The following is a 14,664-nucleotide window of genomic DNA, read 5'->3' on the forward strand; positions in this document are numbered from 1 at the left end:
GAAGCATTGGCCTGTATTGCTCCCTGGAATGGGCCAGTGTTCAACGTCAGTTGATGCTCAGTATTGCTGTTTTACTATGTTTAATTTTCCTGGTTTGTTGAGGGTTTTTTTCTTACCATTGTCAGCTCTTTCATAGCTGTAGTTTTCCTCTTGAATCCTTGAGCTGTTGCTATCTCAGCTACCTCATCTCTGTCTTTGTTTTACTTTTTTTATTTTGCACGACTCTAACTTATGAACCTTCTTATGTATTCTGTTTCAAAACCTAAGAGTTTCAGTGGTAAACCAGATCCAAGGTCATGCAGCTTGATGCATCAGAGGTAGGCATTGGATCACAGACATCTGAACTGCTGGGCTAAGGGATATAGAGGGATTCAGGAAAAAAATCAATAAAAATATTTAATATGTGCAGCAAGATCATTTCTCTTGGTTCTGTTCTGAAAAAAAGGCTAAACCAGTTACATATCTCAAAAATTCAGCACAAGGTGGAAACTTGACACAGAACGTTGAGGATTACATTCTAGACACCTAATGCCTAATTACAACTCCTGTCAGGTAGTCCTAATCGGTGGTCCTAGAAATAATTAAGGTTTCATTTGGGGATCATGTCTTGATATATGTTTTTATTTGATTGAGATCTGTGTGACAGCTGCCAGATTGGTCAGTACACTGCCAATCTGGCTGGGAGCATTGGTATGTGTGAGCTCCTATCGCTTTAGCTGAAGATCCAAAGTTCTGGGGCCAGTAACAGACCTTTTCTGGTACAGATTTCACACTGAGAAGAAAGCTATAAAATCCACTCATAGAAGCCGTGAATAACCTAAGGACAGAATTTGCTACTGATTCCATATTATCTCGAGCTTGTAAATGTAGAATGGCTACCAATTCTGTTACTGGCTCTGATAATTCATGATAACATGCAGAGTAACTGAAAATAAAATGAAACTTAACCTTGGATCCCTGAGCAGTTCATTTGGACAAAAAAGCATTTTACAGAGCATGGACAATTGAGATCTGAAAGATTCCCTTAGAGTTCAAGGCTACTGTCATAAGGATGTTCAATTAAAATTTTGAGAGATATGAATTTAAAATAAAAGTTAATTGGCCATGTGATAAATGATTTAGTCCCAAACAGGATTCCAATTTAAGTTTACAATTTATTAAATGAATAGAGGCAAGCAAACAGCGCTGGGTGCGCCGGGAGTCTCCGCTCCACCTAGACGCACACCCTCACTTCTTACAATTCTTTCTTTTATACTTTTCTAGGCTTCGTTTCTCGCCTTTCTCTGCCTTTTTCTTGGAAGATGACTCTTTCTCTAAGTACGTCACCACTTCCCCGGTCTGCGCATGCTTCATCTTTTTCTAGGTGGTCGTCCGGTGGTCGTTGGGAGGAAGATGCTCCTCTTCGTCAGTGCACTCTACATGACCTCTCTGTTTACGCATGCGCTCCGTTATTCTACTTATATTATGCTACCTCATTTGGCTAAACATTTTCTCGACATTTCTGCGGTTATCTACAACACTGGTTTGCACTAATATATCAGGAACTAACATACACATATCAGGAGGCTACATAAGCTACACATATCAAGGGAGTTACCTAAGCTACACTTATCAGGAAGTTACATAAAGACTACCACTCCTCTGTTCATGGTCATGCCCTACATATATTCCTTTATTTCAATATAAATGACATTTGCTTCAAGCTTATATTCACTAGATTTTCTTTACATGAATCACTCATTCCTCACAGCCAGATTAACAATAAGAAACCAATACTTAATTGATGCTCTATTAGATTCTTCCCATTTGAGTATTTCTGTTCTAATCTTTTTCTGTTATTTTCTTTTGCTTTTTGTGTGTGAAATCAGAGTTTTTAGGGAACAACAGAATATCAGAGTCATATTTCCAAATTCCAAAACACACTTGACGAATAAGAACATATTCAAATCGAATTTGTTGGAGAAACAGCAGAGAAAAACATCATAGTGATTTTGACGAAACTGCTGTAATTTGAGGCAGAGGAACTATTCAGTGAATATGTTTTTACATATGAGACTCTATGCACAAGCAAGTAGGTTGTGAGAACTAAAGTAAGACACAGTGTAGTTAGCTGGGAGATGACAATGTCTAGATCTTAAGATTGATGCAGATTGACTCTACATCAATTTTGTATGTGTTGAGTTGGTTGGCAGTGCTTTGTAGAAACCTGATTTTTATGAAATTAACACATTTCTAAAACTGAAGTAAGGTCTCCTTTTCTTTTCTCTTTTCTTTTCTTTTCTTTTCTTTTCTTTTCTTTTCTTTTCTTTTCTTTTCTTTTCTTTTCTTTTCTTTTCTTTTCTTTTCTTTTCTTTTCTTTTCTTTTCTTTTCTTTTCTTTTCTTTTCTTTTCTTTTCTTTTCTTTTCTTTTCTTTTCTTTTCTTTTCTTTTCTTTTCTTTTCTTTTCTTTTCTTTTCTTTTCTTTTCTTTTCTTTTCTTTTCTTTTCTTTTCTTTTCTTTTCTTCTTTTCTTTTCCTCATTAAACACCAGGCAAACTCTTTCAAAAAAAAAAAAGACTATTACTTCACAGACTTCTTCTCATTAATCCAGCTATTGACAAGAATGGTTATATCACCATTGGATAATTGTTTTTAAATCAGACCTTACATCATGGAGAATATTGCCAATTACTTGTCTCATGCAGTGTTTAAAATGGTAGTTTTAAAAACCCCAAACGACCCCCCACACCCAGTGAAAATACTTTTTAATGAAGTTGTCAACTTCAATAAACATTGTGAGATTTTCAAAGTCAGAAATGCAGAAAATTTAGTAGGACATATGTACTTATCTCTTAATGATTATTTCAAAATATCTCTCTGTATCTGTGTTATAAGGCAACCAAGAGTTAATCTGAATATGCATGGATGTAGCTGAGGTATGTTCTTTTCCTGGGAACCAGCTGGGCATCCTTGTGTTAGTCAGGACTGGATAGTGAAGAAATTTCTAATCTCTATTTTGCCTCAAATTTGTCCTTCAAGTCAGGAATATCCCAAAGCTTGAGTGATCTAACTGTGTGGTTAATCAGTATGTTTAGAGTAGCCAGCCAAAAGTGTAATGAAAACTGAACCGTGAGTGAACTGTCCTAATTAACATCAATTAACATATACTTAGCATAACAGGAACCTGCCCCTGAGCGGGGAAAGCCCCCTACTCACTCTTATTTCTTCTGTGTGTGTAAATTTTTCAGAAGTTTTAAGTACTGTGAATGAATGTTAACAATTACTCTTTAAGAGAAAAATTAAAAAGAAAAAAAGTCTTTTCTGGTGTCATTAAGGAGGGAATATTGTCATTACAGGTCTTGAAGATTAAGGTATTCATCAGTATTTTATCCTTTTGCAGATATCAACCTGTTTTCTGAGACTGTGACATTCTCACTAAATCAAGCCTTTTCAATTTACCGTGTATTTTTTTTCCCTTTATTCTCAATGCTTTCCACCAGACTGATTTAGAAACTGGAACAGATTGCTGTGACTGACTCAACCCCTAGTGCTGGAATGTGAGGCACCGCATAAACCCCTACAATGGAAGAACGCTCAGGGGAGATGGGCAATGGTGATGTGCCCCCGAAGCTCAGATTATTATGAAAAGAAGCTGACTTTACACAAAGGGGACCAGCGGGTGGCCTTTGTTTTAGATAAGCAGCTATCAACGGTTGATGGGTCAGCTGGTGGTGTAAATGTCTCCCTGAGTTAGCCAGACCAGCATGGGTACGAGTGAATATGTGGCTCATCCCAACATAAAAGTATAAAAGCTAGAAAACCAGTAAAAAAAATCTGAAGAGAGCAGAAGTCTTGAGCTGGCTTCAACCCATGTATTCTTTCACAGCAACTGGGGATGTACAGCGTTGTGACAGTGAGCATATTATACAGACCAGTAATGGGAATCAGGCTGGGACTGAAATGTGTATGGCAATGGCTATGTTTTGCTCAGTCTAACTTACATTTGTATTGTGTTTTTGTAGACGGAGTACAGCCATGTTTGGGTGAATGCCTAGATAATGGTGACACTGTTCAATTTAGGTCTGATTACTTTGTATGGTTTACTAATCATCAACCTCCAGAGGAGGGATTGATAAGAGGGACTTCAAGGACACATCCCGATACAAGGAAGGTAACAAGGGTAGGAGAATGCCACTGGCATGAAGTCAGCAAAATCCACAGCAACTGGGGGAAAGGTAAAGGCGTCAGGGGAGATCATGACCAGCGACTCAATTAAGGGGCAATGCAAAATGCCCCCCTGCCACATGCCAAGCACGTGCGTCCTGATTCACACAGCAAGCGAAGCTAATTTACATGTAACAAACCAACAGCAAGCAATATGGTGATCACTAACCAGTGAATGTAAACTTGGGCAGGTTTCCCATTGGTTTTGCTAATCATGTAACAGGATAAATATGCTGTAATTCCTTCGTGTGGGGTGCTAGCTTTTGTATCTCGGCTCTATGTGTAAGATTGGCCTATTGCACACTGGGTACCAGATCCCACTTGTGGGACAATATTTTCACTACATTTTCTATCACTCTGATAAAACAGAAACATAGTGTAACAGCAACCGTCTCCAGATTAAGTCAATCTGATATTAAATATGGCACCCTCCATGTGTGGAATATCTAAAAGAACCTGGTCAGTGAGTATTGGACTCTGACAATTGCCCAAAGAGATTCTAGTATCTCCACTTTACACACTTTCAAAGCTTGACTAAATAAGGCTCTGAGCAGCATTAGTTCAACTTTTAGTTGAAGTCAGCTTTACCATGACATTGGACTAGAAGACCTCCAGAAGGTTCTTGCAACCAAAATTACTCGATGATTCTATTGGTTGCACAGTCAGATCATCCTTCCCCTGCCCCCCACGCCCCACTACAGGCCAGACTGGTGTGTATTTCCATGTCATTTTCAATGTGGACAGAACTCGGTAGTGTAAGTCATGGCTGAGTACTAGCCAGAGGAAATACCATTAAACTGAGTTCTTTGCTGCTTGTATTTCCTAGGACAGGTTATAGCAACTTTTTCACCCTTTATGCCATATTACATCTGGAATTTTCTGATGAGAACTCCCAAAAAGATTTCAGGAGAGACCAGGAAAGATTGAAAGGGTGGAGACCAGTGTCGTGGTTTAACCCCAGCCAGCAGCTAAGCACCACGCAGCTGCTCACTCACTCCCCCATGGTGTGATAAGGGGGAGAACTGGAAGAGTAAAAACGAGAAAACTCATGGTTTGAGATAAAAAACAATTTAATAGGTAAAGCAAAAGCTGCATGAAAGCAGAGCTCCATCATGCGTAACGGTTTCTTGGGAAGACAGGCACCATCACTCCGAATGTCCCTCCACACCCTCCTTCTTCGTCCTAGCTTTATATGCTGAGCATGATGTCACATGGTAGGGGATATCCCTTTGGCCAGTTTGGGTCAGTTGTCCTGGCTGTGTCCCCTCCCAGCTTCCTGTGCACTTCCAGCTTTCTTCAGTTCAGGTGGTTCCTGCTATAGTAGTTCCATAATATGTAGTAGTTCCACAGCGTAGTAGTTCCATAGTATAGTAGTTCCATAATATGCAATCAAATCATGGGTTACAACAATTTAAAGGTATTTGCATTACAATCTCTACTCCTGGCCCCTTTGGACTGGACCATAGGGTTTAACATTGTAATGAACTCCTCCCCTTACCACTGCTCCGTCTTGGACTTATCCCCAGACTGCAGTCCCTTCCATGAGCCACAGTCTCTCCAGGGGCATACCTGCTGCGGCATAAACTTATCCACAGTCGCAGTCACTTCAGGATGCACCTGCTCCAAAATGGCCTCCTCCATGCGCCACAATGACTTCAGAGATGTACCTGCTCCAGCATGGTCTTACCCACAGCCAAAGTCCTTTCAAAAGTAAAACTGCTCCAGCGTGGCCTTACCCTTCACTGTCGAGGGCTTAGCCACACACTTTGAGGTGCTCCAGCATGACCTCATGCACAGGAAAGGACTGAAATAAAATTCCAAGATGGGATGTCAGATTTCCTAAGATTAGAGTCTGATGTTATTGAAAGAGTGCAGAGAAAAAGGATCAAAAGAATAATAGCTGTAGTAATATGGAGTGTGTATGTCAGGTAAGAAATTCGGGTAAGTATATCAAGGAAGAAATTAAAGAGATAAAAATTTATGACATTTTAGGAAAAAAGAATTTAGGAAAGTCAGGAACAATGGCAGTTTATTTGCAGATAAAAATATGTGACTGTGGAAACATTTCTGCAAAAAAAGTAATGAAACATGAGCTATAAGGAGACTTTAAACTATAGAAAGCCAGACAAAAATAAGTGTCTTCGAGGAAAGCAGAGGTAATAGCACGTTATCATAAGTCTTTTCCCTCTTTGATGATTCTCATACATGGGAATGATAGAGTATTTTACATAGCTGAGTAAATGCATTGATATTCAAAATATTACAGCTGCATTCTGTTACCAAAGAGAAATTTGTTGGAAATCTTACACTTTATTAGAAATAGTTTAATACAGGTATTCATCCAGATGAATGGTCTTCATATACAGATGTGCTTTCTGATGTTTTCTCCATACCTGTGTAAGAGCTGATTATCCATCTTCTTAATCTTTCCTGCCAGTAGTTATTTGGAACACATTAAACACCCTTGTGAACTAGCAACCAGTAATAAACAGAACAGAAAGGTTCAGATACTGTGAATAGTTAAAGGTTATTTCCTCTCACAGTCCTTCAGCTCCTTTCAAACACTTGGTTGCAGTTTCAGTTTATCTCCGTCTTCTACCTGCAGTATAGTTGCATCATTTGGACATAACAGCATTTCAAGAAGACAAAGCCTGTTAGTTTTTAAGTGAGGATTCCTTCCACCCCTTGAGCACAGTCTATAGAAAGGAATAGTTTCTATCATGTTAGAAGTTTAGGACCTGCTTATGTGTCACCTATAGAAGTGCAATATCATTTGTGTTTGAAGTATACTGATTTCTGTTAGAGTTATTGAGAAAGATCAGAGCCTGCAGAAGTTGGTGTCAGACTCTAATACTTGTGGATGTCAATGAACATTGAATGTTCAGCATCATATTACGGATCAGTGACATATCGTATCTGATCATGTGAATAGTACTTGTCAGCACTCTATTCTTCATGTTAAATATGGCTCTACAGTTTTTTTCAATTACTTGTACGGTGTATAATTCCTTCTGGTTCACTGGACATGGCAGTGTCAAATAGAGTAACATCAGTTGTGATTGTAAGACATCTGCATAGCTGCTTCCATGACAGCAGAGTATCCGTGGCCAAATATATTCTGTTGCAGCGCCCAGTTGAGCAAGGAAGCATATAATCTCCAGAAGACTAAGAAAAAGACAACTGAAATGCACTTGTAAAAATTCGGGAAATTGTTACTTTGAATGGCATCTTATTATTTTCTTAAACATTTCACAGAAGACACATTTTCCCATATCAGGCCTCATTTCCCCAGAAAATAAGGAAGAAGAAAGGTTCTTCAGAAGTTTCTGTTCTCCTTTGTTACATAGTATTTGTATCACTTTGCTTTGCTTTTTGAGATGAAGACATGGCATTTACAGTCATACTTCTAGATGCAGGTGAGGAAAGCCAGTGGACTGTTAGTCTTCGACAGGAGTGTTTTGGGCAGACTTAGGGGAATTATCAACATTTCACAATAATAAATTAATTTTGCATTGCTAATGAAATCTCATTACCTCTCTTATGCAACCTTTCACTGGTAAGTACATATTTCTCTCCCTCTGCATATAGAATTTCAGTCATGATGGCAATATTTTGTGTGCTTTTATGTGCATTTTTCTGATGTTAGGAAGAGACTTGCATGCAGTTTTTATTTCCTTTTTTCAGGTATACAGAGATTATACTGATAATAAAGAAATATATAATTAATATTACCTGTTCCAGACTTCTGTAGTGTAACAGAATCAGACATGTTAACACATCATTGTAATATATTGTAATCTATTCAAAAAAACATTTTCCCAATCTATCTTTCATAACTTTGTAGTAAAGGAATACCAAGCATTCCCTTAGTAGCCTGCTCCAAAACTTCATGCTTTTAGCAATGTCTTCATATGATCATAGTCCCTGCCAGATCCACATGTTGCTAGTGCATGTTTTGTATCTGATGCTGGCCAGCACCACTTCAAAATAAAGACTGAAGGCTTCAGAACGGGCAGGTGTGGGATAATAGCCTCTCAGTCACATGACATGTTATTTTAACATTTTCTAATCGGAGATGAAATGATAAAAAATGCAGTGCAAAGTCTAATAACCTTTCTAGCAGTTTCGTGACCAAGATCTTCTATAGTTCTTGATATTATCCAGATAAATCTCTGTAAGTACATATTAGGCATTCTATAAGCGACTGGCAGAAGTCTCGCATTCGCTGGCCCTTGTTCTTGTGGCAGAATTCAATTTACCTAACATCTGCTGGAAGTATAACACGGCAGAGAGGAAACAGTCTAGGAGGTTCCTGGAGTGTGTGGAGGATAACTTCCTGACACAGCTCATGAGTGAGCCCACCAGGGGAGGTGCCTCGCTTGACCTGCTGTTTACAAACAGACAAGAACTGGTGGGAGATGTGGTGGTTGGAGGCTGTCTTGGGCTTAGTGACCACGACATGATAGAATTCTCAGTTGTGAGTGAAGTAAGGAGAGGGGTCAGCAAAACTGCTACCATCGACCTCCGGAGGGCAGACTTTGGCCTGTTCAGGTCACTGGTTGAGACAGTCCTGAAGGACAAAGGGGTCCAGGAAGGCTGGACAGTCTTCAAGAAGGAAATCTTGAAGGCGCAGGAGCAGGCGGTCCCCATATGCTGTAAGACGAGCTGGCGGGGAAGGCGACCTGCCTGGCTGAACAGGGAGATTTTGCTGGGACTCAGGGAAAAGAGGAGAGTTTATCACCTCTGGAAGAAAGGGAAGGGCAACTCATGAAAAGTAACAAGGATCATGTTAGGTCAAGCAGGGACAAAATTAGAAAGGCAAAAGCCCAGCTAGAGCTCAGTCTGGCCACAGTCGTAAAGGATAATAAAAAACGCTTCTACAAATATATTAACAACAAAAAGAGAGGCAAAGAGAATCTCCATCCCTGTCTGGATGTGGCAGGGAACATTGTCTCCAAGGATGAGGACAAGGTTGAGGTACTTAATGCTTTCTTTGCCTCAGTCTTTAAGAGCCAGACCAGGTATCCACAGGGTATTCAGCCCCCTGAGATGGAAGACAGGGATGGAGAGCACAATAACCTGCCCGTAATCCAGGAGGAAGCAGTTAAGGACCTGATAAGCCACCTGGACACGCACAAGTCTATGAGGCCTGATGGGATCCACGCAAGAGCACTGAGAGAGCTGGCAGAGGAGCTTGCCAAAGCCACTCTCCATCATTTATCAGCAGTCCTGGTTGACACGGGAGGTCTCAGAAGACTGGAGGCTTGCCAATGTGACACCCATCTACAAGAAAGGCCGGAAGGAGGATCCCGGGAACTACAGGCCTGTCAGCCTGACCTCCGTACCAGGGAAGATCATGAAGCAGTTCGTCTTGAGAGTGCTCACAGGGCATGTGCAAGACAACCAAGGGATCAGGCCCAGCCAGCACGGGTTCATGAAAGGCAGGTCCTGCTTGACCAACCTGATCTCCTTCTATGACCAGGTGACCCGCCTAGTGGATGAGGGAAAGGCTGTGGATGTTGTCTACCTGGACTTCACTAAAGCCGTTGACAGCATCTCCTACAGCATTCTCCTGGAGAAACTGGCAGCTTGTGGCTTAGACAGGTTTACTCTTCTCTGGGTAAAGAACTGGCTGGATGGCCGAGCCCAGAGAGTTGTGGTGAATGGTGTTAAATCCGGCTGGTGGCCGGTCATAAGCGGTGTTCCCCAGGGCTCGGTTCTGGGGCCAGTCTTGTTCAATATCTTTATCGATGATCTGGATGAGGGGATCGAGTGCTCCCTCGGTAAGTTTGCAGATGACATGAAATTGGGTGGGAGTGTTGATCTGCTGGAGGGTAGGAGGGCTCTGCAGCGGGATCTGGACAGCCTGGATTGATGGGCTTAGGTCAACTGTATGAGGTTTAACAAGGCCAAGTGCCGGGTCCTGCACTTGGGTCACAACAACCCCAGGCAACGCTACAGGCTTAGGGAGGAGTGGCTGGAGAGCTGCCTGGCGGAAAGGGACCTGGGGTGCTGGTTGACAGCTGGCTGAACATGAGCTGGCAGTGTGCCCAGGTGGCCAAGAAGGCCAACAGCGTCCTGGCCTGTATCAGAAATAGTGTGGCCAGCAGGAGTAAGGAAGTTGTGGCCCTTTACTCGGCACTGGTGAGGCTGCACCTCAAATCCTGTGTTCAGTTTTGGGCCCCTCACTATAAGAAGGATGTTGAGGTGCTGGAGCATGTCCAGAGGAGGGCTACGAAGCTGGTGAGGGGTTTGGAGCACAAGTATTATGAGGAACAGCTGAGGGAACTGGGGTTGTTTAGCCTGGAGAAAAGGAGGCTGAGGGGAGACCATATCGCTCTCTACAACTACCTGAAAGGGGGTTGTGGCAAGGTGCGTGTTGGTCTCTTCTCCCAAATAACTATTGATAGAACAAGAGGAAATGGTCTCAAGTTGCACTTGGGGAGGTTTAGATTGGATATTAGGAAAAAATTTCTTCACCGAGAGAGTGGTCAAGCATTGGAACAGGCTGCCCAAGGAGGTGGTGGAGTCACCATCTCTGGAAGTGTTCAAAAAACGTGTGGATGTGGCGCTTCAGGACATGGTTTAGGGTACATGGTGGCGTTGGATTAATGGTTGGACTTGATGATCTTGAAGGTCCTTTCCAACCTTAGTGATTCTGTGATTATTTTCCTGTTTGCAGCAGTCCCATAATCACAGTGTTAGGGAGAATGCAGGCATGCTGGAGAAGTTCCTTCTTCATAAATACCAATATAAAACTCTGGACAGCACTTCAATGCTACCAATCTGGACACAGTAACAGATGATTTGTTTCATTTCCACAAGTTCTACACAGAGAGAAAGCCCATTCGAAAGTTTAATGGAAGTGTTAGTGCCGAAGTGTTAACTTGCAGTGGAAATACATAATAGGAAAATGTGGAAATCACTTAGTAAGTGTCAAAACTATAATTTGCTTCTTCCTCTTGCTACACTGCACATAGTTTATCTACTCCACTGCTCTTATGCAGTATGAAGAACAAAAGTTCAGGGCATAACAGATTAATGAGACATTTGCAGCAATATAAATCAGGAGGTTAGGAGATTTACATTACTGTCATGTAATGTACAATCTGTAAGATACAAGATGGATTAATGTAATTTCTGTTTGCAGTCTCAGATTTAATTCATCAGTGCTTCCAGGAGAAAATGCGTTATTTGGAACATAATTCCAGAGAATTTTGGAGAATGATTACATTAGGAGTGTATAACTGGAGACATTTTTTATACATACAGAGCTTAATTCCATGAAATATTGAACCGTTTCCTAACGGAATATAGCTTTTCTTTGATAACGAGGTGAAGTAATGACAGTTCTGTGTCTTGGTCTTGTGAAACAAAAGTATGAAACTACAGGTAGTAAAAATTGCAGAGGTCTAAAACTACATTTTATTTCCTTCCTCCTACTTATATCACTACACTGATTGCTTTTCTGAAACTTTTATTTGAATGTTTTCTGTCTTAATCTTCTCAAATTATCTAATTAAAGTAAATTAAAAACTAAAAAAAAACAAAACAAAACAGTTTTTATTATGAAGTACAACAAAATGGTCATATCACACTGCTGATACTAGCTTTGTGATAAGCCTCAATTTGGAAGAGGATTTAAGAACAAATTTAAATAATTTGCTGAATACGAATGGATTTATATACACGCATAAATACAATTGTTATTTTTTCTTGGTATTTTAGATATTATACCTGAAAAATATTACTTTAAATATTTTGACAATCTTTATGATTATAGTCTTTTGTAGCTAGAAACACCTGAAATGAGGCAAAACTGCAGTTCAGTACTGTAAAATTATTTAGCATATGAATACAGTAAAACTGTCCTTATTTTAGGGAATACATACTCATATAAAAGATAGGAAGTGAAATAACCTATCTGTGAAGAGAACCAGGCTCTTTCTTGGCCACTTTCCTTCCATTTGTCTCTACCTCCCAAACTGCAGCTCTGTGACAGCACTTGCTGGCGTAGCTGCCGCTTTAAAGAAGATCTGTCAGTTTAAGCCCTTTTATATAAATAAAGTAACGGTGATTTTATCATTTCTGTGCTGTTAGAAAATTAAATGGTTAAACAATTTAATTAGGCCATTATAAAACGTAAGACAGGCAAGGTCAAAAAGTCCAAAGCCAGTATTTCACCAGAAATGAATGAATTAATTATTTTTTGGATATTTTTTCTTCCTGGGCAAAGTTAAGATATACAACTTTGTGAAGGGATAGGGAATGCAAAAATTCTATGCAATATTTAGATACATTGTGTTATCTCTCCAGCCAGTGAATGAGGAAAAGAAAATACTAGAGAAATTTTAGTATTCTTCAATCTACCGGACATCTGCTGGAAGTATAAAATGGCAGAGAGGAACAGTCTAGGTGGTTCCTGGAGTGTGTGGAGGATAACTTCCTGACACAGCTCATGAGTGAGCCCACCAGGGGAGGTGCCTCGCTTGACCTGCTGTTTACAAACAGAGAAGGACTGGTGAGAGATGTGGTGGTTGGAGGCTGTCTTGGGCTTAGTGACCACGACATGATAGAATTCTCAGTTGCGAGTGAAGAAAGGAGAGGGGTCAGCAAAACTGCTACCATCGACTTCCGGAGGGCAGACTTTGGCCTGTTCAGGTCACTGGTTGAGAGTGTCCCTTGGGAGACAGTCCTGAAGGACAAAGGGGTCCAGGAAGGCTGGACAGTCTTCAAGAAGGAAATCTTGAAAGCGCAGGAGCAGGCGGTCCCACATGTGCTGTAAGAAGAGCTGGCGGGGAATGCGACCTGCCTGGCTGAACAGGGAGATTTTGCTGGGACTCAGGGAAAAGAGGAGAGTTTATCAAGTCTGGAAGAAAGGGAAGGGCAACTCACGAAAAGTACAAGGATCTTGTCAGGTCATGCAGAGACAAAATTAGAAAGGCAAAAGCCCAGCTAGAGCTCAGTCTGGCCAGAGTCGCAAAGGATAAAAAAAAACGCTTCTACAAATATATTAACAACAAAAAGAGAGGCAAAGAGAATCTCCATCCCTACTGGATGTGGCGGGGAACATTGTCTCCAAGGATGAGGACAAGGTTGAGGTACTTAATGCTTTCTTTGCCTCAGTCTTTAAGAGCCAGACCAGGTATCCACAGGGTATTCAGCCCCCTGAGATGGAAGACAGGGATGGAGAGCACAATAACCTGCCCATAATCCAGGAGGAAGCAGTTAAGGACCTGATAAGCCACCTGGACACGCACAACTCTGCAGGGCCTGATGGGATCCACCCAAGAGTACTGAGAGAGCTGGCGGAGGAGCTTGCCAAGCCACTCTCCATCGTTTATCAGCAGTCCTGGTTAAACAGGGGAGGTCCCAGAAGACTGGAGGCTTGCCAATGTGACGCCCGTCTACAAGAAAGGCCGGAAGGAGGATCCTGGGAACTACAGGCCTGTCAGCCTGATCTCCGTACCGGGGAAGATCATGAAGCGGTTCGTCTTGAGAGTGCTCACAGGGCATGTGCAGGACAACCAAGGGATCAGGCCCAGCCAGCACGGGTTCATGAAAGGCAGGTCCTGCTTGACCAACCTGATCTCCTTCTATGACCAGGTGACCCACCTAGTGGATAAGGGAAAGGCTGTGGATGTTGTCTACCTGGACTTTAGTAAAGCCTTTGACAGCGTCTCCCACAGCATTCTCCTGGAGAAACTGGCAGCTTGTGGCTTAGACAGGTTTACTCTTCTCTGGGTGAGGAACTGGCTGGATGGCCGAGCCCAGAGAGTTGTGGTGAATGGCGTTAAATCCGGCTGGTGGCTGGTCACAAGCGGTGTTCCCCAGGGCTTGGTTCTGGGGCCGGTCTTGTTCAATATCTTTATTGATGACCTGGATGAGGGGATCGAGTGCTCCCTCAGTAAGTTGGCAGATGACACGAAGTTGGGTGGGAGTGTTGATCTGCTGGAGGGTAGAAAGGCTCTGCAGCGGGATCTGGACAGCCTGGATTGATGGGTTTAGGTCAACTGTATGAGGTTTAATAAGGCCAAATGCGGGGTCCTGCACTTTGGCCACAACAACCCCATGCAACGCTACAGTCTTGGGGAGGAGTGGCTGGAGAGCTGCCTGGCGGAAAGGGACCTGGGGGTGCTGGTTGACAGCTGGCTGAACATGAGCCGGCAGTGTGCCCGCGTGGCCAAGAAGGCCAAGAGCGTCCTGGCCTGTATCAGAAATTGTGTGGCCAGCAGAAATAGGGAAGTGATCGTGCCCCTGTACTCAGCACTGGTGAGTCCGCACCTCAAATCCTGTGTTCAGTTTTGGGCCCCTCACTACAAGAAGGATGTTGAGGTGCTGGAGCGTGTCCAGAGAAGGGCAACGAAGCTGGTGAGGGGTTTGGAGCACAAGTATTATGAGGAACAGCTGAGGGAACTGGGGTTGTTTAGCCTGGAGAAAATGAGGCTGAGGGGAGACCATA

This window comes from Phaethon aethereus, assembly GCF_964289735.1.
Source record: "Phaethon aethereus genome assembly, chromosome: 2".
Classification (NCBI taxonomy): domain Eukaryota; kingdom Metazoa; phylum Chordata; class Aves; order Phaethontiformes; family Phaethontidae; genus Phaethon; species Phaethon aethereus.